This window comes from Pteronotus mesoamericanus, unplaced genomic scaffold (genome assembly GCF_021234165.1).
Source record: "Pteronotus mesoamericanus isolate MK-2021 breed Mesoamerican mustached bat unplaced genomic scaffold, CSHL_Meso_final scaffold_31, whole genome shotgun sequence".
NCBI lineage: Eukaryota > Metazoa > Chordata > Mammalia > Chiroptera > Mormoopidae > Pteronotus > Pteronotus mesoamericanus.
The window spans coordinates 22,831,648-22,840,194 of NW_026555312.1; the positions used below are offsets into that span (position 1 = coordinate 22,831,648).

General features: G+C 37.0%; 1 pseudogene; it reads left to right on the forward strand.

Annotated features, from left to right (window-relative positions):
* Positions 1–1,555: 1,555 nt before the first annotated feature.
* On the forward strand, positions 1,556–3,714 carry LOC129085571 (prefoldin subunit 4-like; annotated as a pseudogene).
* Positions 3,715–8,547: the final 4,833 nt, after the last annotated feature.

An 8,547-nucleotide genomic window follows, 5' to 3' on the forward strand; every position in this document is an offset into this window, starting at 1 on the left:
GAGGCATTGGAAACAGCAATGGCTGAGAAGTTACGAAGGGACTGGAAGACATGGTTCAAGTCTTGGTTTACTATTGCAACGTCTGCTATGCGACATAGGACAAGTCACATAACTTCTCTGGGTTGGCAGCCCCTGTCCACCTACTTACAATCTCTACCACACCTAGTATTTTCAGAATTTCCTTCTTCCTTAATTGATGTTTTACTGTTTTCTATTTGGTAATTAGTATGTAAACATGATCAATTTGTATACAGTTCTTAACGCAAGTAATGAAAATACAAAATACTATGTAATTATAGTTCTTTTCCAAACAGTTATTCTGTTGACTTTATAGCTTAAAATTTGGAGACGAGTTGTTTTTTAAAAGGCTGTCAAAGGACGTTGAAGGCATTATGCTAAGTGAAGTAGGTCAGACAGAGAAAGGCAAATATTGTATGCTCTCACTGATACGTGGAATCTAAAAAAGTGAACTCATTGAAACAGAGAGTCGAATAGTGGTTGCCAGGGACTAGGAGTAGAGAGATGTGGGGAGATGTTTGTCAAAGAATACAAACTTCCAGTTATAAAGTGAATAAGTCCCAGGGTTCTAATGTAAACATGGCGACTCTAGTTAGCAATACTTTATTATATACTTGAAAGTTGCTAAGAGAGCAGATCTTAAATATTCTCACCACACATATACACAAAAGGTAATTATGTCAGCGGTGAGCGACCTGGTGAAAAAGATTAAGAGATTAAGAAGTACAAATTGGCAGTTGCAGAATAGCCAGGGGGATGTAAAATACAGCATAGGGAATATAGTCAATAATGTTTTAATAACTACGTATAGTACCAGGTGGATACTAGGATTATTGGGGTGATCACTTTGTAAATTATCTAAGTGTGTAACCACTATGCTGTATACCTGATACTAATGTAAAATAATAGTGAATGTCAACTGTTAATTGAAAAATTAAAAAGATAATTTTTTTGAGTGATGGAAGTGTTAACTAACCCTACAGGGTAATCATTTTCCCATATATACATGTATTAAATTGCCATGTACACCTTCAACTTACATAATGTTGTATGTCAAGTATATTTCAACAAAGCCGGAAAACCTAGAGTCTCTCAAATACCATTATTCTGTAACATTGGAAATCCGTTAGGTCTAAAATTGCATACATTCATAATTTAATATCATATATGCTACATGCTCAACACTTTTTTCTTTCTAATTTAATCTATATTGCATTTCTTTTTACCTTTTAGTCCCCTTATACCCCCCTTTGCCCAGCAATCACCACACTGCTCTCCACGTCCATGAGCCTTTTTTTCTTTTTGCTCAACCCCTCCACCCCCTAACCTCCACCCCCACAATTGTCACCTTGCTCTCCATCCACAAGTCTGTCCCCATTCTCCTTGTTAGTCAGTGTGTTCATTAGATTCCACATATGAGTGAATTCATATGGTATTTGTCTTTCTCTGACTGGCTTATTTCACTTAGCATAGACATTTTTCGTTCTTTCACAGCACACTAACAAAGTTATTGGGAAAATTGGGGCTGAGTCCCAAGATGGTGCCCACCTTGAAGAAGGCAGCTGCAAAAGATGTCAATGTACTTTCGAAGATCAACAGAGGATAAACAAATTTGCATGGAATACAAGCAGAATCACAGAGCTGAAGGAAGAAATAGATGTAAAAAAGAAACAACTCCATAACTTAAAAGTTGCTTGCAAGATCATCATGCTTGCAGGTGATAACTGCTAATAATACCTTATCAAATTGATGTTTTCATCAGCCATTCTCAAGAAAAAGAACAAGAAATGTTAGAAGAAGCAAAGAGAATTTTTCAAGAAGAAATTGATAACCTTAGAATCCAGAAGTGGAATCAATTCAGTGAATATTAGCAGATTTGAAAGTTTAGTTATATGCAAAGTCTGGGAACAACAAAAACTTTAAAGCTGATTTAAGTAAAGTATTACATTTTGTAATACTTTTAAAAATTTGTTTAATAGACTTAACTATTGTTTAAAGGATAATTTCCTTTTTTCAAATGATGGAAAACAAAGCTTTTTAAAAAAAAATTTTTTTTATTTAATGGAAACTTGACTATTTTCACATCTTGCTTATTTATTTTATATATTTTTTACAGTATCCATCTATGTATTTTGTGTAATAATTATAGCAAGTGTAGGGGTTTTATGTCATGTTATTAAAATCAGTTAAGCAATCTTTTATGTTCCTATATTATCATTTAGAATGTGTTGCAATTTTTATCAGAAAATTTAACAGTTGTGTCATGTTGTGTATATGTGTCTATTTCAGTTGCTATTTAGAGATGGTGAAATGACTCCAGAAAGATCCAATCCTACATCTGTTTACTCATTTCATACCTAAAACTTGTCACATAATAAAAAATATTTTTATATTTTATTTAAATACATGCAATATATCTGAACATAATATATTTCACATATCTCTTACATATATATCAGTATCATAGATCTTGGGAAAAGAACTAGCTATTGCTGAGAATTGTTGAGCTTCATAGAAACATAGAGCAAAACAGAAGAATATTCTAGAAACTAAGAGAGGTATCAATAGAAATGTTTAGAGTTTTTTAAAAATTATGTTTTAGACTTTATTTAGTGCCTTGCAATTAATTGGGGTTTATATTGATAATGATAGAGAAGCAAAGCAGCTATCTATTTTATAATAGGACTTTTTTTCTTAAATGGAAGAGTTCATTTATTCCCTGCCCTCCCTACCACCAACACACCCCCACCCCCAAAAAAAAGAAAAAGAGGAAAAGCAGGGCTACTGCAAACAATGCTATCACAGAGAGCACCTAATTCTGTCAGGGGAAGCCAAGATCAGGGAGAGGTTTCATAAATAATTCTACTAAAAGATAGTAGGAGAATAAGCTTAAGTAATAAGATATGTTAACAAGCTAAATACATGATTATGATTTCAAATAGCCATTTGTTTATGCTTCTTGTTACCGATTTTAAGAACTGCCAACACACTCCCCCCACTCCCACCCCCCACCCCCCATTCTATGATCAAAACCTCCCTTAATTTGATATTTTATTAATTTCTGGTTGTGCTGAAAAATAAACAAGCCCATGCAGTCACTTCTCAGAAAGTATTTACACTTATCAAAAAATTTTTTAAGGCACAGAGCGGGTTTCTTACATCTTAAAAGTGTGTTTCTAGAACTATTAAAAACTTGCATTTACAAAATAATTGATAAAATAATTCCTCTGGATTGTTCAAGAAAGGCGATACTAAGATAGTCGATGAAACTTGGTTTTTGATGAAGATCAGATCTGGCTTCTCTCCTGCTTCATCAGAGGCTGGCCTTTTGCTGCCTGCAGCTTCTTTCTTTCCTGCAAGTGAGTCTTTAATTTCTTTGATGGCTCGTTTTGGCTCTTTCCTTTTTATTCTCCTTTCCCCATTTGTCTGCACGTTTTTTGCCTGGTGATTTTTTTAAAACACCAATTTCAATGTTTGCAGGAGGAATTTGGGTGATGATGTCTGGCCAGTCTCTCCCTGAGCTCTCCCTTTCCTTACTGCCTCTTGAGCTGAACTACCCTCTCTCTCCTGGGCATCTTGGCAGACGCTGGGGAGGAGCACTTCGGTGTTTGTGGGGACAGTGCAGGGAGAGCCTTTGCAGAGCTGAGCTGGCCGGGCATTGCTTCGCTGGCCTCCCCTGAGCGGCTGCACTTCTAATTTTCAAACTTTGTGAAAGCAATCTTGCACAGAATCTGATATTTCATAGAAAAAGAGAGGAACAGTCCCTGTTGAAGCAGGAGTGCACTTTTGTGGAATGCTGATAAACTTGATTAGAAAATCCTACCACATCATCATGTAATGCTGCAAAGATTTTATCTTTGAGTACGAAAAATGATGAAAGTCCTTATTGGGTTTTTTTTCCCCACAAAAGGGAATTATTTGTCACTTCTGCTCATGCTGGAGATTGGAAAGAAGCTAGAGGGGTGGACACCAACAGTGAAGGCTTTAGAAGCTGAGAGCTCTCAGAGACCTAGCTCTAAAGTGAGGGAGCAGGGGCCCTGGATGAAACAATCGTGGACCAGGACAGCTGCCAAATCTGGGGGCTTAGGAGGTTCAGTATGGGATCCCAGCATTCCTAGGTTGTGTTTATCTTTTTCATTGGTAAGTTTGAGGTGGAAAGTGAGAGGTGCATTTACACCTGCATGAGGATGTGGTTGTGATACAGCTGTAATAATAGACGTGGTCATCCCTGATGATCAATCAAGTATGAAGTAAGACGAATATAAACTTTCCTACTAGGTGACCCATGACCTCCATTAATGGCCACTAATCTGTATCCATTGTTTACTAGCGGGTTAGTAAGGGCTTTAACGATACCAGAGAAGAAAATAATTAGGAAAGTACAGGCCAGATGACCACATGACCTGAAGAGGCCTAGACTTTTATCTGGTCATTTGGTTTGGGCTCTGTCGTAAGTGTAACCCCATATTTCCTTTAATTATATGGGACTAGCTTCTCATCTCCTGGGGAAGCTCAAAACTTGACTCATGAATAGGCACTCTTTCTCTTAATTGTTAGTACTCTCTTATTTGTTGGTATTCTATCCATCAGCCACCTTTCTTTAAAGAAAATACATATAGTTTTGAAATTACTTATTCTTTTATATAGATTTAATTGTCATTGAAATAGCTTTGCAATTTCTTTATGTTTTTTCAGTAAACTTTTTGTTGAAGCATAATATATATACATAAATATTATAATGTAATGTATGTACTCCTAAGAGTACAGTTGGATGACTTTCCACCCACATGTATGTACCGTGTCTCCAGGTCAAGGAATGGAACATGACCCTTATACCAGGAAGCCCCCTTTTTTGGCCCCTCCTGGTGAGTCCCCACCAAAGGTAACCACTACCCTAATTCTAACACCATTCACACTATTATTGTCTGACTTTAAATATTTCCATTTCAACAGTTGAGCAGTTTAAATCTGTTCCAATGAACAGAGAGCTTCCTTGTTAATATTTGTACTTCAGCAATCATAACTCTGAAGAATGCTATATATTTTACCTTTTCCCTTGTGCCTTGTGACTTGGGCCAACTTGATATAAAATCATAGAGGGCGTCAGTCTTTTTGTTTCATCATTTTGCTGCTGAAGAAGGAAAATGTGCTGTGAACATGTCTTTAGCAGCTGATGCATCTCACTGTTCATTTGTGGATCAACCTCAAGACATATATGTTTGAATATTTTTATTTTATTCACTAATGTTCTTGGACACACACACACACACACACACACACACACACACACACAGCCTCCTGTTCTTTTCTGCCTTGACTTTGCCTTTTTTCTTTTTCTATTCTCAGTAATTAGCCTTCTCTACCCTAGGCTACCCTAACATACAAACTTTCCTCAACAAATCCTGCTCTCCAGAATTAGTTGCCTCTGCACACACTGCCTTGAATTGATTTTACTATTTATCACACAAAAGGCACATACAACCTTGGAGAATTCCTATGTTTACTTCTGCTTTTGATGTAAAGAAGGACTATAAGAAATTTAGACCTGGAAGGGGAAAACGAGTAGTAAAACCAACTATTAGAATGTGTGGCTTTTTGATTATTAGCCTGAGGTTCAAGTTTGAGTTTTTGTTGCATAAGCATGTCTGTGTGTGTGTTTTTTTCAGGTTTGTGATTGTTTTTAAAATTTTTTATGAGTTTATGGGAGCCAAGCTAACAACATATTTTGGGGGGGGGCAAGATCTCAAATGCTCCAGGTGTCTGTATTTATACAGTTTGCAGAAATCACAGGCATCCCATTCACTAACTCATTCATGAACTCATTCCCTGAGGCTTATTATGTGGTAGACACTGTGGTAGAAGTGGACTTTCCACAGGGGAGCTGGGTAGAAAAACTTGGAACCCCAAAAAGAGTATTTATAGATCTGACATTTAGAGTACAAGATACACCTAATTTCTTAAAATAGAGTGTTGTTATGCCTAATTATGCCATGCACATAATAAGAGCTCTAAATGCATTTTAGGATGAAATAGTAGTATTGTGCATGTTTCTCTGTTATAATTCAATACAAACTCTGGATTCATTAGGCTTAAATGAATTTAGATCATTACTTTTTAAAAAATAATCTCAATGACTTTCATTTAAAAGAACGTGATGAAAATCATTCCTGCTCCTTTGCCATTAACTCTACTTTATAATTCAATGGTACAATTCACAGTTACATTTTACTCAATGACAAAGGTTTTTCAAGCTTGCCTTTTCCTTTTAATTACAATTGCAAATAGATACAAATGGATTTTTAGAGTCATACAGACCTACTTACACTTCTGTTGGTATAATTCACTCAGAGTTATAGATGTGCCATTTCCCCAGTGGGTGATAACTTTCCATGTATGACTTTTGATGGGCCCATTTAAACCTAACACTCAACATGCAAAACTGCTAAACACAATGTAACCGTGAAAGGCACATTTGTGGCTTCAAAACTCATTGTAACCTTTATATTGTTAATAAATTGCTTCATTAATATTTGAGGCTGACCTTAAAAATCTAGGAGGTAGCTTGATTACTAAAGCTTGGTTAGTTTCTGATGGCTGTTAGCTTAGTCAGTTGACAATTGGTACAGATACCTAAAGATTGAATTTCTTTTTCCTATACCAGGAATCACACATCTCTGTCAAGTCAGGTAAACAAAATACAGAGATTAAACAGGAAAATATTTTATAAGGTCTTTTGTTTTCATTGAAAATCAAATCAAGAGCTCATGTCAATGTTTTAATTCAAAATTAAAAGGATGAATGTACTCAAGCTATTACCAATGAACAAGACTTGCTTGATTCTCCTCTGTTCATTTGGTAATAAATATAAGATGTTCTCTGTGATGGGAAAGGCTGAATGATACCTGAAGTTTTCATTCATTCAACAAGCATATGTTGATTACTTATTAGGTGCTGGCATACAGAGATGGCAATGACATAATCCTAAATCTATGTTGCTCATGTTGGTTCTGCTTCCAGTGTCTTGCCTTATTTGTGGGTTAAACTCTAAGACCTAGTGAATTTATGGTACTAATCAACTGTAAAATTAAAAGAGTGCGTTTAGCCAGGTCTTCATAGTATAGACACTAGAGTAGAATAGTGGTTTCAGCAGGCATGTCTTCCTCTAAATTCACTCATGACCTGCGCTGGGTGGATGTTTTTCTCTGCTGAGCCTCATCTGACAGACAAACAAATTTCTTCTGGCTTCTCCCTTTGAATTAATTTTTTTTTTGAAGGGGAATTCTTTTTCCACACTACAGCTGGGTGCAGGGACCCAGCAGGACCCTGAACGGGGATGATCTTGGTTGAGGCAATGGAAGACATTTTTACTGAATACACTACTGCATTCATGAAAATTTTGGCTGCTGAGACCAGGGATGTGATGCTGTCCAAAGCTGACAGGGTGAGCTCTCCCCTCAGGCTCTGGTCCTCAGCTTTAACTTGACTGCAGATTTTCAGTTGGTGAGGGTGGGATTTAATCTATTCTAGAAGGCCAGCAAATCCTGTTTGCATTGTAGATCTGGACACTGGTTGGTGACCTGCTGAGTGAGAACATCCACCCTTGATCCTGATTCTGATAACATTTTAGCTGCATAGGTCACAACAGCTGTGTGCTTTAGTGCCCCTTTGCCACCCCCTCCTCCTCAAGATCAAAGACCAGGCACACTCCCCAGCTAGGGTTTTCTCTCCAGATGATTACTTTTTAAATTAAACCTCTTTGCCAGATAAGTAACAGCAATGTTTCGTCCCCGGGGGGATTAGCTCACTATTAGACTGCTCCATTTCAGCTCTGCTATGTGAGGAGGAATCCTAGTCTACATATGTATTGCTTATGGTTTAAAGTCTCATGTCAGAAGGAACTTTAGGCCTCTTTAAGGAAGCATTAGGTCGATGTAGGAACAAAACATTGAATAACCTTTTCATGTTATGTAATAAGTCATATATTTTGTGCTTCAAATGATTTCTTGGATGTTCATTCAGAGACACTCTAACCAGATAATACAGCCTTGCCTTAGATAAAATACAAAGAAGATGTAATGAAAGGTTCAACAGAGGATACCAGGGTGGGGGTGGGAATGGGGGGGTGTGTGTGGAAAAGCAATTCTCTATATCCGTGATAAACACTGTTATCAGTTGACAGTTTGCACATTTCCAGCTTTGACCAGAGTCAAACTTGTTAACTCAGATTTCTCTGAGATCTGAGCTATGGAGAGGTTAAGAGGCAGATAAAATGAACTTGCTAAATTGTATTTAAATTTATCGTACTGAATCCACTCCTGTAAATCCTATTGACACCTGTCGTAATTATATTGCAGTGAGCTGAGAACCACTCCTGCTTTTGTATTCTTATTGAACACAGAAGAGAGATAAATGTCAGAGCTCTGCCCTAAATTAGGATTCCCCTCTATAAAAGAATTCTGGACTCAGAAGGAAAGAATGCCCCTTTACAAGGTGACATTCTGTCCACACTTGGCTCAGGGTCAGCAAACT